A 14,028-nucleotide genomic window follows, 5' to 3' on the forward strand; every position below is an offset into this window, starting at 1 on the left:
TGGAATGCCATGACCTTCATTCCCATCTTCATTTTGTTGTGGGAAAGTTATCATGACTTGATTTTATGTGAAGCTGCTTTACCTGGAATATGTTGTCAAATGTGACATTGTTCCTTTTGGTTGGCTTATGCTGTGGGAGTATGGGAAATCACTGCAAGGAGGCAACCCAACCATCTATGAACTGGTAACATCTCAAGTTAAGAGTACTATGTGGAAGCTATACCACAACTATATTAGCCATATGAGCCATGTTAATGCATTTCTGCTGGTTTCAGCACATCTGGGAAGGAAACAGGGAGGACCACGGTGATAGAAAAGATAGACTTGTTCACCCCCAGTTTATCAGGACATTTAGTTCTAATTCATGTTCTTCAGATTGCATTGTAGCAGTTTTACAGACGAAGTGCCCACTTGTAAGTTTTGTATACTGGGAAGTGTAATATTCCTGATGCCTAAGGATCTGATTAAGGGAGATCGAAGAAAGAGCAGCCATTCAGCAGCTTCTTCTTCCCCTCCCCCTCCTATTACAGATTTTATTTCCCAGTCAAGCTGTGTTGGACTCTTTCCTAGTTTGGTTTGCTCTTTCCAGCTATCCATGCTGTGCCTCCTTCGCCTCACTTTCCAAAAAATTCAGGTCACCCAGGGTCAGGGGAGGGGGGTGAAAACTGTTGTCATAAAGCTGCATCCTTTCTAGTGATAATGAATAAGTGATAAGAGTCTCCCTGACAAGGCAACTAGTTGTTCACTAGCAGTGATACAAATATTTGGTGAAGGGTAAGATTATAAAGGGCTTTCCCAAGTGTTGAGGAATCTCAGTGAGGAGAATTCCACCCAAAGTTTTGGCAACAAGAAGGCCCAGCCCCAATTTAGTGAGGTAATTGCTTTGCATTCTATAACAGAAACAGGAAAGGGTTGTTGTATGTCTTTTGGAAACAGGAAAACAAATACCATAAACTAGAAATCCCATGGAGAACTGCAATTTGTTTCTAGTCAAATTGATTCTTGTCTCGTGATTATCATGTATTTCATAATGTTTTTATTGTAGATCTTAATGGTCTAATTGTGTGATTTATCATAAAAATAATTTGGCCTGTGTACCCTGTGTACCTGCTTTATTACCTTTGCTATGTGGTTCCCATGTCACCATAGTAGTGGATTTGTTCCACGTCTTTGTGCCGAGCCATCCAAGCTAAGCTGCAGTAAGTGCCTTTTTAATATAATAATGTTGTTAGCACTGTGGTGCTTCCATTCAGTGGCAGTGAACCCCACTCCAAACTTCAGTGGAACTATCCAAGGTGCTGAAATGTATCCTCCAAATGTGTTTAGAACTTGGATGGCTCGGCACCAAGACGTGAAACAAATCCACTACTATGCTGACATGGGAACCACATAGCAAAGGTAATAAAGCAGGTACACAGGGTAGATCCAAATTTTTCACAAATGGAGGCATGTAAAATAACTTTAATACAAGTAGAACACATTCTGTAGTGCAAATAGGCAGCACACACTTGCGTTGCTGATAGGTACAGAAAGCTGCTTTGAATCTTCCATGAGTTTGTGTTAACTATCCACTTATCAACCAGTAACTATGTCTTGTGTAGTCCAAATACTGTATATACTTGAGTATAAGCCTAGTTTTTCAGCCCTTTTTTTTTAAATTGAAAAAGCCCCCCTTGGCTTATACTCGGGTGAGGGTCCTGGTTGGCTTATACTTGGGTCAGCTTATACTCGAGAATATATGGTACATTTATTATTTTCCTTTATTATTATTGGTATTATTACATTATTATTTTTCTCTATTATTGTTGCTACTATTACATTTATTTTACTCTATTTTTATTATTAATAATACATTTATTATTTCACTCTGATCTTATTATTATTACATTTATTATTTTACTCTATTTATTATTACATGTATTATTTTCCTGCCTTTATTATTATTATTATTACATGTATTATTTTACTCTATTATTATTTAAATGATACATAAGCACATTTACATTGTAGAAGATGAGAATAATGATTTAATCAGAGTTGGACAGTCTTATATTAAATTTGAGCTTTATGTAAATATTCAAAAACATTTAACCTACTGATGCCTCAATTAATGTAATTTTATTGGTATCTATTTTTATTTCTGAAATTTACTACTCTCGGCTTATACTTGAGTCAACGTTTTCCCAGGGTTTTTTGTGGTAAAATTAGGTGTCTCGGCTTATATTCGGGTCGGCTTATACTCGAGTATATACGGTAGTTAAAGGAAAGGCTTTGGACAGAGTGCTAACAGTAATCCCTGAAGCAGCTGCAGTGTCGTTGTTAGGATTGGGTGCCAGCACTAGAAGAAATAATGAATTGTCCTCTTAAGCTAGATGTGATGCTTTGACCTCCACTTTCCTGCTTCATCACCACCATTTTTGCATTGGCTTGGGTTCTGAGCCAATTGCTTACATGATAGCAATACAGAAATCGGTTTGTACCAATGTAGCTCATAAAGGGCGTTGCTGGGGAGAAGTAGGACAGAAAAGTAAGTCTATTTTTAAAAAGTGCTTTTTTATTCCTCTCTGTTTTCTAAAAGTAGAACTATCTGGAATTGGAAATTAGGTTTTGTGTTTCCATCCCCACCTGTACAAGCTTATGATTAGCAGCAAAGATGTGTAATTACTCTTTCCTGTACGTTTTGGCAGCAATTTGGCTAGGAGTCAGTTTTCTGAAAGTGAAGCTTATGATTCATCAGTTTTCGGGTTGCGAAACCTTCCTCATGACTTTAAAAACTTAATTCTTGATGAGAACTCTTCTTCTTTCTTTTCCCAGCAATCAGATAGAACATGAGGGATAAAGACAACATTTTCCTTTGATAAAATAAAAAAATCTGATTGGGAAAAAGAAAGGAATTAATTTTTTTCCAGCATTTGTCTCTCAGGGCCATGTTAATTTCCTGTGGGCAATTCTGTTGCATAGGAAAGGAATGATTCTTAATGTGTTCATTGAATGATGTTCTGTGACCATCTGAAAATGCAGATGTAGAGAAATAGCAATGCCATAATTGCACTAACATATAAACATGCTCCTTCCTGCCACTGTCTCCTATTTCCATTCCTCTTCTCCCCACCCCAGCTGTTACTTTAAATTGTTTTAAGAATTGTTCTTTCCATTTTTTATTTATTGGAGTCATATCCTTTTAGAAGTGTATAGCAACTTTGTGTGGCTGTCCAGAAAGTATTTCATCCAGGCACGGATCACTTGCTACACCTACTTATAATCAGTATAGCTTCATTGTATTGTTAAATCTGAGTTATCAAGATAAGTTATTTATCCAAAGTGGAGATAAAAAATTTACTATATTCTTACAAGGACTTTCATCCATACTTCAAAATCCTCTCCTTAGCCTTTTATTAAAATGAATTACATTATCTCTGCCAATGAAACCTACTTTGACATTGGGTTGGGTCCAGATAGTTCATTAAATTTAGGTTCAACTGAAATGCGTGGGAAACGCTTAAGTTTCATAATAACTTAAATCCCATTTCTTTCAATGGAAACTGAATTCCACTAACTTTAAGTGCAGTCCTATATGTCTGTTCACTAAAAATCCTATTTTTTGTGGGATTTCACCAACAGTATTATTTGGTTATAGGATCATAAGCATAATCTAAATCCAGTTCATTTAATTATTTTATTTGTTTAATTTCTATCACATCTTTCTGTCAGAAAAGGCACTCAAGGTAACTTTTTAATGCATTGGATTTGTGGATGGGGAAAATGTCATTCAGTGCCATTTGAGCCAAAGAAGAATTTGGAGCCTTCAAATAAAACAAACATCTGTTTATCTAGTAATGTGACACAAATGTATATAAACCTAACATAAAAACATACAGTGATTTCCCTCAAAATATTATTAAGCTATGGATTGAACCCACAGGAATAAAATAGTTCAATTGATGTTAAAGAAATAGACTTCGGGCCCTTCCACACTGCCCTTTATCCCAGGATCTGACCCCAGATTATCTGCTTTATAATAATAATAATAAAACTTTATTTATACCCCGCCACCATCTCCCCAACGGGGACTCGGGGCGGCTTACATGGGGCCATGCCCAAAACAATACAATGTAAACAGCATATAAAAGAACAGCACATCACAATACCATAAGCAATACAATAAATAATATCCATTACAAAATAAAACAAGGAGACAATGAAAACAAGGGCAGACCACATAAACATTAAGTTAAAACTCGGGGTGAGAAAGACATAAAAATAAAAACCACAGCGAACAGGGTCATAAGGGAGTGGGGTATTCTGGAGGATAGATATTAGAGGGAGCAACGGAAAAGAAATATAAAATGGTTACTCTCCAAAAGCACAGCGAAAGAGCCATGTTTTCATGTCTTTCTTGAAGGCTGCTAGTGCTTTGAATTGGAATATATAAATCCTCACTGCCAGATAAACTGGGAGAAACATAATCTGGGGTCAGATCCTGGGATAAAGGGGCGGTGTGGAAGGGTCTTAAGCCTTATGTATTTTAATGTGTCTTTTCTAAATATGACAAGGTCTGGATCCAATACTTCCATTCTACTCACAGTACTTCAGATTTAGTCCACATGGATGTTGAAACAAAGTCAGTGACTTTTCAAATAGCCTGAACCATTATGCCATTACATAGCTATGCTTTGCTTGTAATCTTGCTTAGCTTGTTAAAAAAACCCCACATGATATATTGTACAAAGCAATAGTTACCGTTGCCTTGCCATGTCCAGTGAGTGGCACTTGAGAGTCAGTGTGGCTTAATTCTTGAGTATCGGGCTGCAGACTTTCACATTACTCAATTACAGTATTTAGGGCGTCATCAGATTAGCGTTTTAAAATGAGCACCCCCACTTTCCCAGAATTCTGGGAAATATATTTTAGGTGGGACCGTTGCAATTCTCAGCCTTCCCAAACTATATTTCCCAGAATTCTGCAGGAGGCAGAAGATACTAAGAAAGCAGGGGTGCCTGCTTTAAAAGACTGGTCTGATAAAGCCCTATGATTCCATTTTAACTGCCATGGCAACATTCTCTGGAAAACTGGAAAATTGTAAATTATTATTATTATTATTATTATTATTATTATTTTATTTGTAATTCACCCTATCTCCCCAAGGGGATTCAAGGCAGTTTCCGACAAAAGTGGCAAACATTCAATACCATATTTATTTATTTATCTATCATATCAGAAGTAAAACCAAGGGTACAGTTGTAATGTATTTAGAAACACAAAGTTTAAAACTTGGCATTATACTAAATGTCCTTTGACCAGAATCTGGCCACTTGGAGTGCCTCTGCTGTAAGAAGGTCCTCCATTGTGCATGTGGCAGAGTTCAAAGCGCAAGTTAGTAAGTGGTCTGTGGTTTGATCTTCCCTACACTTGCATATCGTGGACTCCACTTTGTAGCCCCATTTCTGAAGATTGGCTGTGCACCTCGTGGTGCCAGAGCACAGTCTGTTCAGTGCCTTCCATGCCACCCATCTGGTCTCAGCCATGGATTAAGGTTCTGTGTTGTAGCCTGCCACTTTTGGACTCTTGCTTGCTTAGGTGTTACTGTGAGTATCTCTGTAGATCTTATATGTAGATGCCATAATAAAAAGAAAAACAACAAATCAAATCAAAACAATAAATAAAACAGCATCAATATAAACTTATAATAACTAACCATAAGTTAGTTGTGTTAAATAAACATAATATATCACATCATTTAGAGCTAGATATCTCCTTTAGGGCATCACTAATTTTGAAACCCAAGGTTTCCATAAAAGGTAATGATGGAAGTTAATGTAAAATTCTAGTGCAGTAATTGTGTAGTGTGACAGCACTATAGAGCTGGGAAGCCTGAATTGAAGCAATTCTAAGCTATCCAGGTAACCTTCAAAAAATCTCCTTTTTGTTCAGTTTCTTTCAATTTATCTCTCCCCTCCTCCTGTCTGGTTGTTGTAAAGGTAAATAATGGGGAGCTGCATACATCCCTTTGAGGTCCCTATAAGAAAAGCAGAGAATATAAGCGTAAGACATAATCCCAAAATTCACCATATAAGGGAAATTGGTTTGGCCTACTTCAGTAAGAAGATGTTCTCCTTTTTGAAAAACCTCTCTCCCGCAATAAACCAGTTTCTTTTTCCAACTGATGTCCTTACAAGCAAAATGGGAGATCCTGTTTGATTCCGTTTGACATCCCACTTCTGCTAGGTTCTTCACCAACGGCCCTCCTTTTAATCAACTTCCACTCTTTAGCATGGACTAGAGTAGACCTTTTCCTCTTCCCTAATAATGGAGTGATGTCCTGGAATACATCTGTGTAGAAGTGTACATCCCCAGTCACTCAGGAAAGGGTGTGAAGCAATTTTTTCAGAGAAGGAGAGGTATTTCACAAACAACATGTTGGAGAGGTACTCTATTGCACTCTCATTTAGTAATGGTAGAAAGAACTCTACCATTGTATTCATCCCTGAGATTTAGGTTATTGTTGTGATACTCCAGCCAGTTTTTAGACAGGTGTGAGAGAAATACTTTAAAGAAATGCTGGAAGTGTACATCTGCATATCCTAAATTGTGGTCAGATCCTGCTAAGCCAGTGGTGGGACTTAAGCACCCAGCAATATTGGAAGCCTATACTTTACCTATCCCTGTTTTGGTTGGTGGCAAGAGCGGCCCTAGGTTTTTTTTAGTATGTAAGCAAACCTAGGGCTGCCCCCCCCGAAATTCTGCCCCCCCCCCAACTTACCGGCGGCGACCATTGGGTCGCTCGCCTCGGAACAAGGAAGTACTTGGTATTCTCGCAATATTTTGCGAAATCTCGCGAGAGTACCAAGTACTTCCTTGTTCTGCGGCGAGTGACCCAATGGTCGCCACCGCTTCAAGTGTGCCCAGCAAGGGCTGCGCCCGAAGCAGTGGCTTCATAGGCCTCCATAAAGAACTGGGCCTGGTTGGTGGTAAGACATTCAGTTCCTTGGAGTCTGCTTTTTCACATAAAGCAGAAGTAAAAACTGTTTCCCTCCAGATGCCGGTTGTCCTACCCATCACAGCCAGTCTACACTATAACTATATACTGCCCAGATTTCTGTCGCCTCTCCCATGAAAATATATGCTCAAGGACTTGTCATGTGCTTCATTCTTACATTCTGCTCATAATGCTGGCCAATGTTACCTTTTCTGGCACCCATCTCCCTTCCCTAGCTGTGCCTTGACATGTACTTCTGCTTTCCTCCTTTAATGAAATTGCCAACTAGAAATTTAAAACAGGCTTTGGAGGACTGGTACCAACTGCAGTGAATTCCCAGAGAGAGTAAAGAGAGCCTAAAATGCTCCGTGTTTTGCTGTCCTTAAATTAGCAGGCAAATATGATGGGTTTTTTTTCAATTCTGGTAAATTTAAGAACCACAGATTTTAAATAAGCTGTTAAGAATATGCTATACTATGTTGTTCTTAAAACTGCTTATTTATATTTTTAAATGGTATATTTTAAACAATTTTTAGTGTTCCATTGAGTCCCCTTTGGGGAGATAAAGCGGGGTATAAATAAATATTATAATAATAATTTTAATGTTAACTACCATACATTATACTTGTTTAAATATGTAAACTGCTTTGATAACTGATTTTGTGGGGAGAGGCAAGGTATAAATAAAGTTGGTCATTGGTGCCATCATCATCTTCATCTTGATCATGATCACTGTGTGGTCATCTGCCTTTGATTTTTGTTCTTCTTTTTGCCATTTGTTCATTTTGCATGTTTTCAGCTTTCTTTTCTGCTTATTGATGAGCAGGGCGAAATAGAAATTTTCTTTGGGTTTGGTTTCACTGTATACTTTTTGAGCCTTAGGAATTGTTTTATTGGAAAAATGAAACTACACCATTGTTATTGTTGTTGTTGTTGTTGTTGTTGTTGTTGTTAAAAACAAGTTCTGTTTAGCTTAGGGAAATCCGAATGTGAACTGAGATGACTGCGTTCTCTGAGAGCTGTATGGGGTTTATTGCCCAAGTACATTAAAAGCACACATTTGCTATCATATTTCCCCTTTCCCATTTGTTATGAAATCTTAATTATATGATTGTTCCAGGATGTAGGCTTTTTCATGCTTAAAGAGAAATAGGACCTTTGAACTGAAATGGGAGAGAAATGCAAAGTTTTGTTGGATTATCTGTGTTGGCTTATTCTGTTATTCGTTGTTTTCTTGACTGTGGACAGGCGTCTTGTATTAGCATTGTTGCTTCATGTTCATTTTAAAGGGAGCTCCCACTCATAAACACAGAATGTCCAGACATCAGTAGATGAAAGAACTCATTTTCTGTCCAAACAGTAATCTTTTGTGGAATGAAAATTGGCTGCCTGATGTTTAATGAACAGAGATTTTACTTATGATGTAAAAAATTAGTGGAAGCATTTACCACATTTCTGGTCTGCTTTGGTTTCTAGAATTTGGAGAACATTTTGTTATTGCTGTTTCTCAAAAGTGACACAGAACTGGTATCTCTCTTTCCAGTCCCATTCTCATCTGCTATAGATGCTTCCTTGCACACAGGAAATTCTGTTTTAAGGCTGCAGGAACCTTTGGACATCTTGATTTTTTAACTACAACTCCCATCATCCCTTATCAATTGTCATGTGAATTGATATTTTTCTAGTTATAAGAGTTCCTGGAGAAATGAAACTTGCATCTGGTTTAATCAATTATGAGCTTGCATGTCTACAACATAAAGGACAATTCTATATTGTTTTATTCATGCAGAAAGTAAGATTTACGTTAGTCTTCATCTCCTGTACCAACAATATCATGCAGGGGAGAAAACCTTTTCAGCTTATGTAACATTGTCAACAGAATCAACTGAAAAAAAGAATTATGTATTCATTCTGTATGTATAAGGGGCACAACTATGACGAAGGAAGAATAATTATTATGATAGTGCTGAAGTAATGATTAGATTTATATCAAAGAGCCATATCTTAAAGAGAGGCTGAGCCCATGTGTATAGGGACATATTAAGCTGCCTTATACTGAGTGACATTAGTTCACCTAGTCTAGCATTTTGAGTTCTATCTAGTAGCACATTTCTAGAGTTTCAGCCAACATTCTTTCCTAGCCTTATTTAGAGATCCATAGTATTTCCTGGGGGGTCAACCATCCAAATGCTGACTCTTTATCATCCAACATCAGAAATGGTCCAGTGTTTTTTAGTTGGTATGGCAGTATTGATCTAGTGATTTCAAGATTATGGTGAGATCTAAATAGAAAGTTTTCAGCTTACACCCATAACTAGTACTTTTTTTTTTCTTTCCTTCCGTGGTATGTCCTGGGGGTCTACCATCCAAAGGCTAACTCTACTTATCTTCCAAAATCAGAAATGGTCATGTGTTTTTGGTTAGTATGGCAGTATTGATCTAGTGAATTCAAGGTGAAGGTGATATCTTAATATACCCAATATTTCCTTCTTTCCTTCTTTTCCTTTTTTCTATGGCATGTCCTGGGGGTCTACAATCCAAATTCTGACTCTGCTTATCTTCCAACATCAGAAATGGTCTGGTGTTTTTTGGTTGGTATGTCTGTATTCAAAGTTAAGGAGAGATCTAAATAGAAAGCTTTCAACTTACATCCATAACCAATGTTTTCTTTCTTTCTTTCCTTTTGTCATTTGCAGTTATTTTAAAATTAATCTCTACTTTAGCTGGGTATGGCCATATTTTAACTTGTTTGGGTGTCTTCTAAGAACAACTTTTATTATTCATTTCCAGGCTATGCAATACTTGTTGGGAGTAAAGTGAGTTAAGGGCTCACTAACATAAAATAACCATTCATGTAAACAAGCTCTGAGACACCACTGCTACTTGAGAATTCAAGGAGATGAAAAGGTTTGAAAGTTCCGGGTTAGTATCTTCTTGTGCCAAGAAAAGTTATCCCCCATCAAGACACGTTGAAAGTTCCAAAGATTTTACAAAACTATGGCCAAGTTAAATTGGTATTTCATTTTCTCATGGTGTGGGAATGTACTTCTTTATTCTGTTCTTTATTCTGATCCTTGTTGTAGATTAGGATGGGAAAAAGCAAGGATATTCAATGAATAGAACATGATGAGAAATATCAAATTGAAGGGAACAATGTAAGTACCTGCTTACATTGGCACAATCCCTTAGGTTTTTTGTGGCATACCTTATTGTGAATAGTTAATGGTTATCTCCAACAGCTACAGTTGTAGCCCCACTTCTCTAGTTAAATATAGTGACATTGTGTGGTTTGCTTAGTGAACAAGTCTGTCCTTGGGCTATGTGTAAGTTGCATTCCCAAAACGTTATTATTGAATATTCGCTGTATAGGATTGTGCCAATATATCTGACTCAGTGGGTGTTTGGAATGCATTTTGTTGCTGTATTACATCTGGTCACACATCCCTTACTCCTACTCCTCAACCCAATTCTGCATCTCACAATAGCTCTGTAAATAATATCCAGTTGTAATAGCAAAAAACACAATTTTGCCTCATGACAACACTTTTTGTGCTTCATAGCAGCTACACAATGTCAAGAATTTGTATTGGTGATCATGTCTTCAGCAGCATGGAAGTGACATTTTTCACCATCGTGCAACTTTTAAAAGCCCTAGTGCATCTCATCAGCTCTGATCTACAACCATCACCACTAGACTAAATGAAAATATGATGCTAGTGGAACAAACATTGGACCCTATTGTAAATGTTTGATTGCTTAGAAAGACTGTGCCCTTTTCATTTTTAGCTCTTTATTTAAAATATGTATTCTCAGACTCTCCTATCAGGGCATTTAAAAAAAAAAGGGGGGGGAACCAAAGCCAAAGGCAGCAATAAAATATAAATTAAATGAAATTAAAATATGGTTTTAAAAACCATATTTTCAGAACATCAGTTCTGAGCTTCAGTGTAGCCCAGTTCAAGCATTTAGAAGCATATAGGTTAAACACGCAAGGAAGAAACTGTGTTAGAATATCCCCCTCTGATATCATTATGCTTGTTTGAAAAATAAATAGTCTAGAGAAGAGCACCTTGTCTATGTATGATTTCCATGTGAATTGAAAGCCTAGTTTGCCTGGAGTCTGGCTCAATTGGACATCCTTCACAGATAAAAGAGGCACTTTTGTTTTTGGGACCTCTTGATCAGACCACACAACGAAAGAAACAATGAACCAGTGCACTCCTCTCATATGTTTACTTAAAACACTTGAAAGGCCTTTTATACTGACTAGATTGTTAGATTAATACAAGTCAGTCCTGGACAAAGAGTTGCCTGATACTACCGGTTTCAAATAGAACTTCTGTTCAGCCTTGTAGCATTATTTGGGTTTCAGAGAAAAAAGGATGCAGGGTGAATTAGAGCAGGCTTGCACAACTTGTGACTAGTAAGGGGCTGAAATTAGATAGGTTAAGCCTCTTGGGGCTGCAAAAAATGTTTTAGCACCTCACCTTCCAAGCAAGGTATAATTAATGATTAAATAGGATTGTTGCTGTTGTGTGCCTTCAAGTTGTTTCAGACTTAGGACGACCTTATCACAGAGTTTTCTTGTCAAGATTTTTTCAAAGGGGAGTTGTCTTTGTCTTCCTCTGAGGCTGAGGGAGTGTGTCTTGCCTAAAGTTACCTAGTAGGTTCAGAGCCATAATAAGAGGTTCATACCACTACATTACGCTTTCTGAATTCTAAATTCCTTCCTTCTCTTTTCCTGCCTACTTTTTTTTCTCCCTTTCTTCTCTGTTTACTGCATACCTGTATTTCTATATTATGTAATTTTGTCATTTTAACCACTGTACGCCGCTTTGAATCCAACTCATGGGAGAAAAGTGAGATAAAAATAAATATATAATAACACCTTTCTTTCTTCTTTTCTCCTTCCCTTCTTCTTTTCCTCTCTTTTTCCTCTCCCTTCTTTGTTTCTTTCTTTACCTTTCTTTCTTTCCTCCTCCCTCCCTCCATTTTGGAGGGAGCAAGAGTGGGGTGGAAAGGATTCCCTTCATTTTGTGAGGAAAATAGCGAGTGGAAAGGAAAGGAGAGTTAAGGAGAAAGAAGGGGATGGAGAGGATTCCCTTCATTTTAGGGAGAAATAAAGGAAAGGAAAGAAGAGTTGAGGAGCAAGAAGGCGGGTGGCAGAGAATTTCCTCCGTTTTTGGGAGAAATAGGTCAGTGGTTCTCAACCTGAAGGTCCCCAGGTATTTTGGCCTACAACTCCCAGAAATCCCAGCCAGTTTACCAGCTGTTAGGATTTCTGGGAGTTGAAGGCCACATCACCTGGGGACCCACAGGTTGGGAACCACTGTCATAGAGGAAATGAAAAGAGAAAGGCAAAAGAGATAAATGTATGAAATAAATAAATAATAAATAGGAAGGGAGTCTAGAAAATTCCCACTGAGCCAGTCTCACAGCCTATTCCAGTCCCCAACTCAAAGCTCTGCACTCTGCTGTAGTACCACCAATGTGACCTCCCTAATGCAGAGCCTCCATGGGCTGCACTAATTCCTTGTGCAGGCCACTTGTAGCCCATGCTATGCAGGCCTGGCCTGGAGTATTCCAGAAGAATAGAAAAGAAGGATTCCTCTCTTCCCAGACATCTATTTCCAGTCCTTCAAAACCTTGCCTTTGTGGCCTTTTCTAAAAGGCTTAAATTTGTAACTGAACAGTATTAGCTGTATAAGATTAACTGTATAGAATTGTACATGGAGCAGAACTTTGAAAAGTTTTGACCCTCAAGATCAGAGCTTTCCAAACATTTTGTGTTGGTGAAACGTTTTTGACATGCATCATTTCGTGACACAGTAATTTTGATTTTTGATGGGAGGTTTAACCAACCCCTTATAAGAAATACAAACACATACATAAATTGTAAGAATGAAATGTCTGGGGACACAATATATCTCATGAAAACCTTTTATATATTTTAAAAAATATATGATTTGTAAAGATAATAACATACATTTCCAAGATTTTGTCATTTCTCATTACGTTCCGCAACACACCTACACACTGTCATGACACACAGTTTGGAAAGCTCTGTGATGGACGTTTAAAAAATGGCATTCGGCCTGAAATTCATGCTCATTAAATGGTAGCTGTCACTGTTGCTCCCATATTCACAAAAAGATGAAATCATCAAATCCATGGTTTAATCAACTCCCTTTTAGGTTTGTTGTGCAGAAAATATGAAAGGAATGTGGTGCTCGTGCACCTTGAAATATTGCATGGTTTGTTTGTTTCTAAATCATATATTAAAGCTCATTGAACTGGAGGGATGCCAAATGAATATATGAAACTTGAAAATTCTATCCAAAGGTGTAGAGGCTTCCTATAATTAAATAATCCCTTGGATGGAACATGTTATGAATTACTGTTCTCAATTAAGCAGCTGTCACCATTATTAGTATTAGTATTTCACTTTCAAGGTTTCAAGGTAGTATTTCACCTTCTGAAGTTTGTTCTTAAACTCAATCTTTGTGGCTTGACTTCTCTTCCAGGTAACTGCTCATAATAACTTGCCATGGTTCACCATTGCGTGGTAAACTGTTTTGGCTTTTTAAAAAAATCCTTTTGGTGACTTCACTTAATGTAGCTTGTTTATCCATTTGAAATCTGTGCCGTTGTGTCACAATATTTCTCCAGAATGCTCTTGACCTGGTACTTGGATCCTCATCCATAAATGGAAGGAAGACTTCAAAAGGACACAGCAAGATCTTATCTTTTATTTCTTAAAATTAAATTAATGTCAGACCAGGGATGGTGCTTGGTACAGCAAATTGTTCTGTTGGCAAATTACAGCAAAGAAATTTGCATGTGTGGTTTTACTAATATTATTATTATTCCTCCACCCTCTTAGGATAATTTACAGGCATAATTTTAAAATGGATGTTTTAAGAGCATAATTCCAACATAATACCAGCAAGGGATTGCTAATAGTAATAATGCAATAATGCTGAAACTCTGAAAAGTTGCCATCATTATGAGAAAGAACAGCATTTACATGGTTATAGTGTAATTCAGAACAT

The 14,028-nt window shown here is 37.4% G+C and overlaps 1 protein-coding gene across 4 annotated transcripts in view; it reads left to right on the plus strand.

Moving 5' to 3' along the window:
• The window catches only part of rnls (renalase, FAD dependent amine oxidase), a 172,173-nt gene that overhangs the window by 44,684 nt on the left and 113,461 nt on the right, over positions 1 to 14,028 (plus strand). The gene's annotated exons all lie outside the window — the stretch shown is intronic.

This window comes from Anolis carolinensis, chromosome 3, assembly GCF_035594765.1.
Source record: "Anolis carolinensis isolate JA03-04 chromosome 3, rAnoCar3.1.pri, whole genome shotgun sequence".
Taxonomy (NCBI): domain Eukaryota; kingdom Metazoa; phylum Chordata; class Lepidosauria; order Squamata; family Dactyloidae; genus Anolis; species Anolis carolinensis.